We start from the raw sequence: 16,654 nt of genomic DNA on the forward strand, positions 1-16,654 counted from the left end.
CTCTTTCAAATATTACAAGGTCGTCAATTGTAGAGTGACGTGAACATTTTGCCCATGGAGGACTGAACGGAGAACATCAAATGTCCATGTGAGAGACCATTTCCATGGAGACCATTTCACATCGGCCCCTGAGTCAGCAAGCATTTCACTGAGTTAGCTTTTTTTTTTTTTTACTTACTTTTAACAAGGATTCAAAAATATAGTTTATAAAGGAAGCTAACCATCAACTTTCAAGTATAATGGCCTGGTCCTTTTGGTAACTAATTATGCTGAGGATCTATGTGCTTTTTAAACTCTTTTTCAGTAACATTAAATACAAATTTTGAATACTTTATAAAATAATTCTTGCCCTAAATTAACATTGTTGTTTTTTTAAAAAAACTTTAAACAAGCTTGAGTCTATCTGTATTATATAAGAAGACAAATATACAGACAGCAGAATTATGCTGTCAACAAGTTTTGAAAACATCAACAGCCATGAAATCAAATGTTACTCAAAGTTCTTGAGGGAATGATGATGTCATTCCTTATATATGGTACAAATTCCACTGTATAGTTCCAGCATCACTTTATTAATGTGTTCACTCACAACAATGTAGGCTGTTTTCCATAGATTACAGAACACTAGCTGTGCAAGAAGTTCATAGAATTATATATGGGCATTAAGATGCTGGTAAAAAAGGTTTTGGGATTCACAATGGAATACATGTCCAAAAGCTCTGAACACTGTAAACAATAGCTTCATCCATAAAGAATGGAATCCAGAGCTGGCAGTTATGAACCCTTGCAAAGATTCTTGCTGCAAATTGGGCTGATCAGAAATATTAGAGAGAGAGAGAGAAAGAGAGAGAGAGAGAGAGAGATTTACTCAGCTCACAAAATGACAGGTTTCAGAGTAGCAGCTGTGTTAGTCTGTATTTGCAAAAAGAAAAGGAGTACTTGTGGCACCTTAGAGACTAACAAATTTATTTGAGCATAAGCTTTCGTGAGCTACATGAAGTGAGCTGTAGTTCACGAAAGCTTATGCTCAAATAAATTGGTTAATCTCTAAGGTGCCACAAGTACTCCTTTTCTTTCAGCTCACAAAGTATCCTGATTAGTAGAGCTTGCTGAAATTTTTCATTTGAAACTTTATTTGTCAAAAAATGATTTTTTATTTAAAAATGAACATTTTCTGCAAGAAATATTCATTTTTTTAAAAAATTCCAATTTTTCAACTAAAGAACAAAACAGATTAAAATAATTGTTTTCAAGTTTTATTTGTCTACTCCTCCCACTTTTCCCTCTTTCTCATTTTGCTCATTTTCCCCCGCTCCCCTTTTCCATTTTGCAACTGAAAGTGGAAGAGCAGACGAAATCAAAATCTGAAAAGCAAATAATTTGGGGTTTAGTTTTTGGTTTTCTTATTGGAAAAAAACAGAAAATTTTGAAATTTTTGAAAAAAATAGAAAATTTTCAAAATGTTTCATGTAACAAACTTAATTTTTCCATAAGCTCTACTAAGTTACTTTCTAACCCATTTATTCTGATTCAAGCAACACAGAAGGCCTTCTCTAAAGCATCCTGTCCCATCAAGAGATTCAACCCACTTGTTTTCGACTGTTCTTATTGTGTAATTAAAAACGAATAGGAAAAAAGAAAATTAGCTACCCAGAATTCTCAGACCAAGAATCAGACTAAAGCTTTTTGAATGATTAATTGCAAATAAATTATTCAATGAATTTAGCCCTTTTTTCTGCTTAAGAATCATTCAAAAAGACTTTCACATATACTATTGAAATTCCTTTTTAGAAATTGTATGATAAACTAACATGAACAAATTTCAGATTATGTGAACAAATGGGCTGTTTCTGATCTGTTCATTTCAACTGTCTTTGTTTTGCTGCTGCTGGAATATGGTTAGTTACCTAAGCCACATGATATTGTCTCTGCTCCTTGATGGGATGTTTTAGACAGCTGATTAAAAAATGATAAATAGCAAATGATGAACAACAAATATTCTTGTTTGCACATGGATACCATTGCTGGCATACCAAAATGGATATTTGTGTGAAGGTCATCCATTCCCCAAACATTTGTGTAAGATAAAATACTGGTTTTGTAGTATTTAAGCACCTCTGTTTTAGACTGTGACCTTGTCTATTTTGAGAAGAGATCCATGCTATCTACAGCTGTGACAATCTAATCTATCTATCCATGGCATTTGATTTGTAAAGCACCTGTCACTATAGTTAATAGGCACTTAAGTTGGACTTTTGGAACAGGATTTTTGCATGGCTTTTTATATAATGTTCACAGGGATATTTTTCAGAAAACAGTGCTATTCAAAGTATGTTATAGATTACTCCATGAGTCCATAATTTTTGAAAATATTTCCAGTTGTTCTTTAAACCTGGTCCAAGTTAGCAATGAAAACCATGGCAGAGCTCTGCACCCAGAAGCCATGTTTCTTCCCTATTAACTTTTTACACACACACACAAACTATACATAAACTTCTCATAATGTGTTAACCATTTGCTCTCTAATCTTAACTATACTCGTAACACGGGATTATATATAATATGCATAGTTAAAATATAAATCAAGTATTTCTATTACACAGTTTACAAACAGCCATGTTTAAGCACAATTGTAGATAATATATTGTAGTTCTGCTACAAGAATGGGCAGGACTTTGGTGAGAATATATTATGAAGAATTTGACTTCATGTCTCACTTATATGCTAATCCTATAAATTAAATCAATAAAGCTTAACTGCTTGCATATAGGATGAAAGTCTAAATGAGAAACAAGTGGAAATAGTCATGTCTCATCTCCTACAGGTTAGAGCCATCCAATCTCAGTCTTTCAATTACCTTAATCTTCGGCTCCACTTGCTTTGTGGATCTTTTTCAGAAAAGATGTTCAATATAGATTGCCATTTTCTAAAAACTTGGTATAAATCAAAACTTTGGAATATATGTAATGAACTGGATCCCCTATACTGCATGGAATCAGAACTGCATAGGTCTGTGCTGCTAAGAGTGAATGAAGATTCTCCTGAGGCCAAGTTTGAGGGCCCTGTTCTTTCAGGGCAAGATGATGACCTCACCGCACATTAAGTGGCAGGGTCTATTGTCTGGCTTGCTGGAAAAGGTGTGTGCCCCTTCAAGGGCTAGAGAGCCAAGGAGTGACTTTCTGCTGGAGCTGCAGACCAGGTCAATGTGGGGACTCTGACCCATCCTCCCCCAAGAAGACTGGAAGAAAGGGGGTACTATATAGGGCCATGCTAGTGCAGGAAAAGACCTCTTATCTGGACGAGGCAGAGCAGCACCCTTCTTCCACTCTTCCCTTCTTCCACTCTTGGAAATGGTGAAATACTGGGTTTTGTCAGGATCCACTGTGGGCATAGTGCTAGTTGCTCCTTTCATGAGCGGGTGGGTAGAGGGGCGCTGAGCCTCACCGCCAGATAAAAGATTCCTGCCCCTTGCCCCACCTTAATTCTCATTTGAGGAGGAAAGATGGTGAGGTCTCACCAGTGGGGTGGCTGGTGACCAGAATGGGTAAGGAGGAGGGCTGATGGAAGCCCCCCGTGTATATATTGAAAGGATTATGGCATTACCTTTGTACCTTTTTGTTTGCCTGTGCTCCCAGACATTTAAGAATAAAGTTGTGGCCTAATTAAACCACATCCAATCTCTCCTGTCCTTCTTCCAGCATAGCTGGACAATCTCAGTTATATTTCGGCTTTTGCTGTGCTTTTCCAAGGGGCCATGGCATGCAGCAGAGCAACAACCACAGGGATGTGCAGGCTCCTGCTTCCCGGGGCTCCTATTGGCCGAACCACGGCCTCTGGGAGCTGCAGGCAGCCATGCAAATGGAAAGGTATCACAGCCCACCAGTGGATTACTGTGATGGGCCGCATGCAGCCTGCGGGCCGCAGGTTGCCCACCACTGCTCTAGGTAGTGAGCTATGGTTATTACTATCTAATGGCCTACAATATATGAAATGACCTATTGGTTTTTGTCTTTCTATCCCTAGCAGAAAGATGTGCACATCACAAAGCCACCACCTCTGTAGGCGTGAATCGTTAGTCGTAGCAGAGGCCAAGGACAGAGTGGGCATATAGGCTGAAGCATCCTCACATTTCTAGTGACAGGGCTGAGGCATATTGACAGGCCAGCATGAAGCAGCTTAAACAGTCCCTGCCCTGTGCTGCACTTCTTCTGTAGATATGAAGAAGACTTTAGTCTCCAGGGCTCTTAATCCGGCACTTTTCAACAGGAACTAAAAATCCCTTTATAGACTGAAAAGAGAAGGGGTCTTGGGGCAGCACAAGGGTTATGGGGGCAGATTCTCAAAGAGGGTAAATGGTCATAGTTGCATTTACTGCAATGTACACCATCTCCAGATCGACCCTGGGGAGTTTAACTATTTCAGAACATCAGAAAATATTGCTGAAGCAACATAAACTAAGCCACCTTTACTTCATGCAGCTGAACCACAATATTACATCTGTCATATTACTCAAGCAAGGCCACTGTTGAAGTTCTTCCATATTCTATGCATTACAAGACTAGTTAAAGTGGCGACATATTCTTGCATGAGGATAAATCAATTGTTGCTCGTAGTTTGGTAATAAATAAGGAAATATTAATATTTATTATTTATTTATTAATCATATGGTATTTTCCTTTCTAGGTACTTATTTGGCTCCCATCACCATAGTATCTAAGCATGCCTGCTTACATAGTCAAAAGTAGTTACATAATAATATAGATGACTGCCTGCCAATATTTTCAAATCATTTTTAATTTATACTCTTCAAATTACTATTGTGTAAAAAAGCAAATAGCACTTGAAAACACAAATTCATATTAGTAAAAACTGTATCAAATTCAGAAAGATTAGATGATAGATATATACAAGTAGATTTTAAAACTCTATAACTTTAAATATTCATGTTATCAGTTTAACAGGAGCACTGAGTGCCTCCTATATGCACACAAACCACATGCCTAATCAGAAGCCTAAAAACCTAACCTGTGACAAATGTACATACTTTTAGGTGAGTCTTATTTAAGACAATGTAAAATTAACCAGATCTCAGACTAATCCTCCTGGACAAAGGGGGGAGGAATGTAAAGAGACTTTTAAAGTATTATCATATCATCTGACTAATTTCATTTCCACATAGAAAGTATCTCTGCACTTAGAAAATAACTGAAGACAAATACTGTCAGACAAACAAGGCTTGAGAAATGAATGCTGACATCTTCCATGGCACCCCAATAAAAAAACCTTGACAAGCTCATTCCTGCAAAACATTTCAATAGAACACAAATGCGATATTGACACCAGTTTATCAAAGAAAGGACAGAGGACAAAAAACAGGATAATTGAAAGAGCTTTGTGAGCCTGCATAACACAGTGGATTTAACAGAATCAGCTTGAAAAGGTGACGAATACTGAGTCTGTCACCATGCAAACTCTATGACATATGGCCAATAGGTTGTTGGTAAATATTTAATAAAGTGAAACATTAGTCTCTGACGCAAAACCTCTAGTATTACAAAGAAGTAAAAGTATTGCAACAAAGCATGTGCTCTCTTTTGACAGTGGTGCTGTGTTACTGGTTGCCCATATCTACAAACTAAAATTAAAACTCTGTCTGTTAACATACTGTAATACAATTTAGTGGAAGAAGTCTCTGTAGAGTTTCTTTTTAGTTAAACCTGTCTTCTATGGTTCAACAGCTTTACAGAAGAGTAAAATTATAGTTTTTGCTGGAACATCTGTCGTCCACAGAATGCATATTGCTGTTTCTCCTTTAAAATCCTTATTGTAAAAGCCATTAGAGCTGTTTATAATCATCACACTGATCCTGTTATGTGCATACCATATATATAAAACTGACACTTAGCAAAGGAATGGCGCTGTTACAGTAATACAAGACTACAAAAAGTATCCATGCTTAATAAGCAGAGCTACTGAGGAATGTCTGTGATTAGACACTGGACAGGGCAATGGGTTAATATAATAGTCTGTTACCTCTGGGGCTATGAGTTCAAATCTGGGTTACAAGTAAAAACGGGTTTGACAGCCTGAGTCACTAGTGGATCTCTAGCCATATGAGGCTGCATTATTGGCAGGTTTCAGTAAAGGAGAGACCTGAATTACTGGAGTGTGGGTTGCCAGGATTGAAGTGCATTGTGCCAGAGCTGAATGCAGTATTTCCAGCTCCAAACATTCAAAAGTCAGGAGAAAAGTCAGGCCTTAAAAAATCATGTGTTTGGTTTCAAAATCATGCCATTATTTAAAAATAATAAATGGGGTTTTTTTTATTTACTGTCTGGTAAATGATTCCCTGGGGTCACACTTGCTTTGCATATTCTAGCTTTCTTCTCCACATTCATGAAGGCTATAAACTTAATTTCTTTAGCAAGTGAAAGCTGAGATACTCATGCAATCTCTTGATTCCAACAGCTGAGAATTTGAAAAACATCAGATACTGTGAGATTAATGATGAAAGTCACGGGAATTGGTGATATAGAAATGCTAGAACAGTGCTTGCCAAGTGTGTAGGATGGACGTTCAGTTAATGAGCCATCAGACAAGAATGTTTGTTTCAGCTCACTTGCTACAGGTATGTCACTTGCATCTAGAAACATCAATGTGCAGAACCCAACACAGACAACCCAGCTGCTGAATGGCTACATGCACCAGTTAGCTAAGTCCATTCTAGTACCTGGCCATCAGTTGGCAGACACCATACAGCTGTCTCTGGCCAGAGCTGTTATCCAATAATGTACACAGGAGCACCAAATTCAGTCACACCGAAGCAGCTATATTGTTTCACTTGCAACCTTACAACTTTAACATTCCTGGAGCCTTAATGTTTCTCCTGGCCAGCAGGAAGGAGTGTATCTTTTTCTTTTAAAACAGGAATATGGTGGTTTTCAACTAAATTCTCGCTGCAGGACAGGTGGGATTCCAAGACTGTAAGTACAATAATGCATATAATATTTAATAATCCTTGAGAGACTCACACAGTGCTGTCTCATTAAGGTAGTACCAACTGTTTTCTGGTCAACTGATTGTTTCAGTGCCTCATTACTCAGAATTAAAAGTTCAGTCAAACTAGGAATAAATACATATGCACCACTCAGAAGCATTATGGATTCACTGTCAGACAGTAATAATGATTTGGAATATTTGTGATATAAATTTGTTTAATTCCTTTCAGATTAAGGCATGTAACAAGGCAACTTGTCTTATTCATCATCATGAGATCTTCCATTAGGTATGAAAAAATCAGATTAGATTAGCATCTTTCAAAGCATTTAAAGTTATGCCGTAATTCGATGTTCTTTTTCACTTCCATATTATATAATGTAAATGTCTATGTTGTACTATACACACACAAAGCAGTACGTAGAAAGGATGCAAAGGTTACAGGGTTAAGCACTGAAAAGCCAGAAATGCCAAAATGAAGGTTGCACATGCAACCTTAACTCTGCCTCCTTGTTCATATGCGTTGTGATACAGTGTTATTACATGATCACATATTGTTTCTCAAACAAAACAATATAATTTTTCTACTTTTTTTCCTTGTAGCCCTCTTCATTAAGGAGAAAGTAGGAAATTTTCTACAGATTTTTATTCAAAATGGGTGGACCTCATTTTTGCTCATACTTTAAAAAACAAAATTCACTTCAGGATGAGAGCTGATTAGGAAACTTTAGCCTGAAAGGTGAATGCTTTCAGCGAATGATCAGTGTCTAAAAACAGAGAGTTAGAAAAAAAAATGCCTTTGCATCTTTAACCATAATAGTCATGAGTGCTCCAATTATAACATGAAGGAAGTTTAGAGCATTCCCTATTGGCCATAGGTGAAATTGAATTATATTTAACTCTTCTACCCTGCTTTGTATTTTCAAAGTACTGTATAAACAGTAAGCAATTAATTGTCACAACACCTCTGAGGTGGGTAATCATTAGTTACATTTGACAGGTGTGAAAACAGAGACACTGAACTGTTAAGTGATGGCACACAATAGGGACAATAGGATTACAATTCAGGAAATCTTGGGGACGATCAGACCACTGGACCACAGTGCCTCTAAATTATATATTATAATTTATAAAGAAGGCTGCAGTCCTGGCTTGAACATTCAGCAAAGCTACATGTTAAAGTCATAAATGGTGTTGCTACCTTCTGTGTATTTACAGACCCCAGCCTTCTTTTAACACACACTAACATATGTATACAGGTGATGGATTCTAACATCTAAGCATGCAGTTAATATTCCAGGTCTCATGGTGGAACCCATGCAGATGAGCATTTATAGGAAAAGTTCCATGAAAGGGATTGAGACTCCTTTTGTGTGTAAACATTCACCGACATGAGAAAGTTTTCCATAGTCAGGCCCTTAATTTTTCAGATGGATCTTGCTCATGAAAATGTGTGCACCTCTTCATATAATTTTTAGAATCTATTAACTGTACTGAGGTGCACACGAAGTTATATGCACACAAATGAACCCTTGTAGGTTTCCCAGATAAGTCATCCTGCCTTCCCATGCCTATTATTATTCTCTATCACTGGTGACATTAGTTCTCTTTCTAGTATGACTGTAGCAGTGGTTATGGCAAGCTTACCACCCACATGATGTGTTTTCACTACACTCAGTAAATTGCTGAAAAGATCTTGTTTGGCAAGGTAATGTCTGCATTTATTTGATTTGTTTTAAATTTAACCCAAAAAAACGCAACAACCCCAAAACCTTTGCTAATTAATTAAACTGTAGAATAGAGTTCAATTTCTAGTCATTAGTGGAAAACTGTACATTTGAAAAGTTCATTATTTTAGGGCTAAAACAGCAAGAACAGATTATTTTTATTTTGTCAACAATTCCCCGGGAAACAATAATGTTAAATATTTAAACTGGAGAAAACCCATGGATGCTGAAGGTATTTTCCATGCACCTTGATCAGTAGAAATGAATAAAGAACCCATTAATTATAGAAGATACATTATTGAGATTTTTGTTAGTGAGTAATAACATTCATTGACAGCCCCAAATAGTGTAATCTGTCTTTGTGTCACAATTACAGCACTGGGACTGTGAGTTCAATTTGTTCTGTGCAAAAACACATCTTTGTAAAGTAATTCAGGATGCTGTAATCCTTAGAGAAGTGAGCAGGCACTAATACACCTATCTATAATGTTTTTTCAGATTCTAAAGGATTTATTAAAGCTGGTCATATCTGACTTTGCAGTTCAACCCACTTTGGAAAAATGCAAATTAGGATTGAAAAATGCACCTTTTTTCTCCCCTTCAAGCCAGACTGTGTTCAGATCTGAGGCTTTGGTTTTGCCCATTATTACAATACAAAATTTGGAGTTCATATCTGGGAATTTGTTTCAGGACCATGTCTAGTGCTAAAAGCACTCTAAAATGAACACTGACCACCCCATTTTTCTGCCCATTAGTCTATACTTGCAGTTAGCTCATTAGATGCTTAGGTAACTGATTACACCACAAATCAGTTATTTAGATATATAAATGGCACAAAGTGTGGGTGGAAAAAAGATGGATCAGATTTCACTCATAATTATTTCCATCTGCAAATGTCAGGTGCCAAAATTTAGTCCAGTGCTTCAAATTTTGTCTCGGTACGTATAGGCGGGATACTGTAAGTGTATGAGGTTAGTGGTCATTTATCTCCTGTAGGAAGAAGTTCCAAAATCTATATCTGGCTTCTATGAAAGTGCTATTTTCTGCATTAACATGCTTCTCGCTGTTGCTCAACAATATCACTGTTTCAGAGTGTAACTCAGTTATTGTGAAAGAACTTGGTCAAGGAGGGAGGGGAGATCTCTCAAGCATAAGTTAGCTCTAGGGTGAGCTTTGAGCATCAGGACAGAGACCTTGAATTAGACTTTGTATTTTTCACTATGCCTGTACATATAGCAAAGAACGGGACTGATGTGTTCATGACCAATTGTCTTCCTTACAAGGCAGGCTATTGCATTGGTACTAGATGAAGCTTTTTCAGAGTGTGTGGCTTCATTCCTAATTTTAATGAGTTTTAGTAATTGAATCTAAATGCATATATCACCATGATCAAAAATGGTCCAAGAGGATTGGAGCACATTTTTCTGGCCAGTACCAAGAGGAAAATGGTTCTTTTCACATCTCTAGTTAATTTGGCATCCAAAAGCATTGCAGCAGCATCCCCGCCTTCCCCCGGTCAACTGATTTTACAATCAATGGGAAGACACACAGAATAGAGGGGGATGTTTGGAAGAAGGCAATTTCTTCAAAATGTTTCCCTCTCTTTACAGCATCACCATTGTCCTACTTGAATTAAGCTTTAGAAAGCTGTTCTTCATCTCAGTGCCTATCTCTGCTAGGCAATGTGAGAGCTGGCCCTGTTTATATATGCTGTAAAAAGGGATGTAGATCAGAGAGTCATCTCTAAATTTCTGGCATTTCAGCCCATATCCTATCCACCTCCCCCTCTGGCTTCATGTACATGTTGAACAGGATGGGAGACAAGACTGAGCATTGTGGCACAAAAGGTGAGGGTTCTGGGAGCAGAGGATGTGTGTCTTCAGAGGGTTGGACTAGATGACCTCCTAAGGTCCCTTCCAACCCTGATATTCTATGATCTCTGAGTTCAAAACAAGAGGTAGGGCCTGAACCATTTCATGACATTCCCATTCACCCGTACTGCCTCCTGGAGGGAAGAAAAGCATCTTTGCTAATTGAGTATCACAGGCAGAGAAGCCGCAGTGAGATCCAGTTAGGGAATGGATATCATTTCTCTCTTAATGGGCAGAAAAAGATATTCCAACCAAGCAACAAATTGCTGCCTGTACCATGCCTTTGCCTGAACCCTGACTTGGAGGAATCCAGAGTCAACTGGATAGCATTTTAATCTGTTTTGCCTAGCTATTCAAGGAGCTTGCTTGGAAAATGTAGGTTTGACCCTGGGTGGTAACTAGCAAGGTCACCAACATCAAACACTCATCCCTTCATTAGCAGTCAGACTGTAGGTATGTTGGGGTAGAAGGTGAATTCTCTCTTCTAAAGATGTGTTAACTGTCTGTGTTAATAGGGTCCCAAATATCCTCTACGCTATTACTAGCCAGAAAAGGCAGCAGTCAGAGTTGGTTGTGGTGGCCTTCTCTGCCTTCCATGGTTCCGTACCTACCACCTGTGCAGAAATGCCTTCCAAAAGTTGGTCTCTTTGGCTTGTTGTTACTGGTAACCTGAAAGACCAGCCCTGATGTGATACGACTTCTCTGTGTGGTTTTAATTATCTTATTTCACTTGTTCCCTTCTCACATTTTTTTTTTACACTTTAAATATTTTTCAGCATGTTACTTATAACTTTTCAGCAAATGGATAGTAAAGTATGACTTTTCCTCTTGGAGAATGAGTCAGCTTTTATACCTTTGTGTTAGTCCTTCACCTTTGTTTTTTATAGTCCCCCATCACCATGACATCTTCATTTGCTACAATACTTTCTTGATCTTCTCTTAGATGCCTTCAAAATGTATTGAGCTCAGTTCACAGAAATCTCAATCCCTTTGAATCACGAAATTATAGCCTATTTAAAATGGAATGTCTCTAGCCACAAGGGTTTTATTATTATTGTAAAAGATGAGTTCAAGAAATACATTTGGCTGAGTTGACAATGATCGCTCTGATGCATTGACCTCAGAGGTTGCGCCTATGCAAGTACATGTGTTACATAAAGAAATGTGGCTTTAATAATCTTTATGATCTATGGATATGCAGTGAAGTACAGAAATAGCAGTGATGAGCAAACTGCAAGATACCTACCTAAGAAACACAGAGTTAAACAACAATATGTACAATATTTTTTCTAAAAAACCATAGCTGCTTGGCAACCAATTGAATGTAAAGAGAAAAACAGATGTTACCTTATTTAATTAAATATTTTCTTCTTTCCTAAAAATACAAATCTTATCAGAAACCTGCTTTCATGTTATGCAGTTTTCTGCCCTTCCGTCAACTACTTATAACCCACATTAACTTGAAGAATTTTCAATCACTATTTTTTGTTTGATTGTTTATTTTAATGCTTAACCAACAAGATAATTTGTTAATGCCAGAACACAATTAACTTTCCAATTGTCAAATAAAAACCCACCCTAACACAACTTAAGTAGTATGTTTTTAGTGTGGGAAGACCTTGGATTAAAGGATTTCAAAAATGCCCTGTAAATGCAGGAGTTTGTCAAAGGGATAGGTCCCCTGATAACTTTTATCACTCACATGCAATGCTGTCTGGGATTATTTTCAGCCCCCCCCCCAAAAAAAAGCAATGAAACGAATGAAAAAAAAAAACTCCAATATGGTCAAATCCACACTATTATCTTATTATTTTGGCCTCTGTTTAGCAAAGCATATATGTTTCACTTTAAGTCCTATTGAAGTCAAGGACTTGAACATATGTTTCATGCTTTGTTAAAAAGGAATGGACTTAAGCACAAGCTCGAGTGCTTTGTGGCAGGAAGGCTTCAGTTTCCATAAATAGAGCTGGCCAGAAACTGGAAATACCATTCCATGGAAAATTCTGAAATTATTCCAAAATGGAATCAAAAAAATGAAATGTTGATGTTTCCAATAGAATGGGAATTCCAAAAAAATTAATTTAAAAAAGGCAGAATGACCTTACGCTTTGACCTTTTCTAAACATTTCAAAGTCTCCCCAAATGGCCCAGAGCCTCGGCAGCTGATCAAGCAAGGAGCTGGGCAACCAGGAGACCCTGAAAGCACCAACTCTGAGGCAGCCTAACTGGTAGGCTGCCCCAGAGCCAGGATCATAGAAGTTCTGAGAGCCTAGGCTGCCAACATGCTGGAGTCTGGAAGCCCTGGAGGATTGGGCTGCCATAGAGCCGCAAACCCAAGAGTCACCTACATCTCCAGGCTCCCACCTCCACTTCAGCCCACCACCTGGCAGCAAGGAGCTGAGAGCCTGTGGAATCAGCCAGGTGAACTGGAGCCAGTATGGCTATATTGGAAAAAAATGTTCTGCGAGAAAATTTCCAACCAGCTGTATCCATAAGTGTATTGAGTACAAAGGGTACTCTTCTGGCTCTGTCAATCTGTTTCTTCACTTCAGCAAGGTGGGTATTGTAGTTGTAGGAATGCATGATAGAGATCTTGTAGGTGTTTGTCTCTGTCTGAGGGGTTGGAGCAAATGCGGTTATATCGTAGAGCTTGGCTGTAGACAATGGATCGTGTGGTATGATCTGGATGAAAGCTGAAGGCATGTAGGTAGGAATAGTAGGTCAGTAGGTTTCCGATATAGGGTGGTGTTTATGTGACCATCGCTTATTAGCACCATAGTGTCCAGGAAGTGGATCTCTTGTGTGGACTGGTCCAGGCTGAGGTTGATGGTGGGATGGAAATTGTTGAAATCCTGGTGGAATTCCTCAAGGGCTTCTTTTCCATGAGTCGAGATGATGAAGATGTCATCAATGTAGCGCAAGTAGAGTAGGGGCATTAGGGGACGAGAGCTGAGGAAGCGTTGTTCTAAGTCAGCCATAAAAATGTTGGCATACTGTGGGGCCATGCGGGTACCCATCGCAGTGCCGCTGATTTGAAGGTATACATTGTCCCCAAATGTGAAATAGTTATGGGTGAGGACAAAGTCACAAAGTTCAGCCACCAGGTTAGCCATGACATTATCAGGGATACTGTTCCTGACGGCTTGTAGTCCATCTTTGTGTGGAATGTTGGTGTAGAGGGCTTCTACATCCATAGTGGCTAGGATGGTGTTTTTAGGAAGATCACCAATGGACTGTAGTTTCCTCAGGAAGTCAGTAGTGTCTCAAAGATAGCTGGGAGTGCTGGTAACGTAGGGCCTGAGGAGGGAGTCTACATAGCCAGACAATCCTGCTGTCAGGGTGCCAATGCCTGAGATGATGGGGCGTCCAGGATTTCCAGGTTTATGGATCTTGGGTAGCAGATAGAATACCCCAGGTCAGGGTTCTATCATGCATTCCTACAACTACAATACCCACCTGCTGAAGTGAAGAAACAGATTGACAGAGCCAGAAGAGTACCCAGAAGTCACCTACTACAGGACAGGCCCATCAAAGAAAATAACAGAACGCCACTAGCCATCACCTTCAGCCCCCAACTAAAACCTCTCCAACGCATCATCAAGGATCTACAACCCATCCTGAAGGACGACCCATCACTCTCACAGATCTTGGGAGACAGGCCAGTCCTTGCTTACAGACAGGCCCCCAATCTGAAGCAAATACTCACCAGCAACCACACACCACACAACAGAACCACTAACCCAGGAACCTATCCTTGCAACAAAGCCCATTGCCAACTCTGCCCACATATCTATTCAGGGGACACCATCATAGGGCCTAATCACATCAGCCACACTATCAGAGGCTCGTTCACCTGCGCATCTACCAATGTGATGTATGCCATCATGTGCCAGCAATGCCCCTCTGCCATGTACATTGGTCAAACTGGACAGTCTCTATGTAAAAGAATAAATGGACACAAATCAGATGTCAAGAATTATAACATTCAAAAACCAATTGGAGAACACTTCAATCTCTCTGGTCTCTCGATTACAGACCTGAGGGTGGCTATTCTTCAAGAAAAAAACTTCAAAAACAGACTCCAACGAGAGACTGTGGAATTGGAATTAATTTGCAAACTGGATACAATTAACTTAGGCTTGAATAGAGACTGGGAATGGATGAGTCATTACACAAAGTAAAACTATTTCCCCATGTTATTTCTCCCCCAAACCCCACCCCCCACTGTTCCTCAGATGTTCTTGTTAACTGCTGGAAATAGTCTACCTTGCTTGTCACCATGAAAGACTTTCCTCCCTCCCCCCCTGCTGCTGGTGATGGTTCATCTTAAGTGATCACTCTCCTTACAGTGTGTATGATAAAACCCATTGTTTCATGTTCTCTGTGTGTGTGTATATAAATCTCCCCTCTGTATTTTCCACCAAATGCATCCGATGAAGTGAGCTGTAGCTCACGAACGCTTATGCTCAAATAAATTTGTTAGTCTCTAAGGTGCCACAAGTACTGCTTTTCTTTTTGCAAATACCGACTAACACAGCTGCTACTCTGATACCTATATTGAGTACTTTACAGATTTTATATATATATATATATACATATATATATATATATATATATATATATATATATATAAAAAGACAACCTGAAGAGATTACTTAAACTGCAGAAAAGTACATGAAACTTGGAACAAGAGGCAATCCTGGACAATATGTAACTGTCTGTTGACTCTACTTTTTTACTGATACTATTTTTAATTCAGACAGAGTTCTTTCTATTGAGAAAGACACATATTGCCAACCCTTTTGTCCTTGCCAGACAGCATTAGAGCTAACTAAAACCTTCCCCCTATCACCACCTAAAAAACTAGAAGTGTACAGCAAGGATATGAGTAAGCAGACAACAAAGGTACATTTTTAACTTCCTAAAGATATAGGAACTATTTCTACTTCATGAAGTGCAAGCTATTCCTTTATATTCTCCCTTCCTATACTGGCCACTGGCAAAGTTGCATTATTATCTTATGAGTCATTCTTCCTACAAAATATCTCTCTGGGTAGTACTCGTTAATTAAAAACTCTCTCTATTACAACTGTTGGCAACAGTCTTGTATCCTCTCCTTTGAATAGACATTTATATGTAATCTCCCTTTATTGTAATGGTAGGAAGGAATTACGTATCCTTTACTATGTGTGCCTGTTGATCATACAATCACTAATTATTTCAAGTATGCTAGTGAGCATTACTAGTGATTTAAATAGTACATTTTCTTCATCTGCTTAGGACAATGTCATCATTGTACAATATTTCTAGCTCACTCTTCAGTGGCATTTTAGTCAGTGAACTTGAAAAGTTCCTTAGTTTTATAAAGAAAAAATTGGAACATCTGTCTCTTTTCTCTTGATGTTTCTCTCTAGTGGCTAAAACAGTCTGCTTTTTTAAAATGGAGAGTATGAAACAAAAATGTTGTTTGACTATTCCTGGTAATAACTTGGCCTAGTGATAGCTATGTAGCCAAAAGAAGCACATCAGAATTATATTTAGTAAAAATATGTACATTATTTTCTTCATTAAATTTCTTAACAGTCAGGTAAAAAAGTAAATATTATTTCCATAGCAAGATATTCTACTGGTTTTTCAAGAAATCCTTGGCATTTCACTGCCAATAAAACAAAAGACATAAATATTTCAGGATGGCTCAGTCCTAGAAAATGACAATATCTATGAAGCAATTACAAAATATAACTGAAAGAGGTCTATTTAGTTACTACTTAGGCCAAGTGAACCAAACTTGTGATGTGACTCCAGTAAAGTCTGTGAAGTTACATCAAGAGTGAATTTGGGCCAGTCTTTCAAAAAATAATAATAATAAAATAAAATTTAAAAAAGGAGAATTTGGTCCTGATTTACATCTCTCATTCTTAGCATATCAGGCAGCATGGGAGAAGATCCAAAAATGAGGGTGTAACCGGGCACAGACTCACCATCAGCACCTCCTGCTGGCTGTCTCAGGGAATTAGTGTTCCAGCCTCCAAAGCATCCTCTTCAGGCCAGTGTCTCGCC

This window comes from Dermochelys coriacea, chromosome 6 (genome assembly GCF_009764565.3).
Source record: "Dermochelys coriacea isolate rDerCor1 chromosome 6, rDerCor1.pri.v4, whole genome shotgun sequence".
Taxonomy (NCBI): Eukaryota; Metazoa; Chordata; order Testudines; family Dermochelyidae; genus Dermochelys; species Dermochelys coriacea.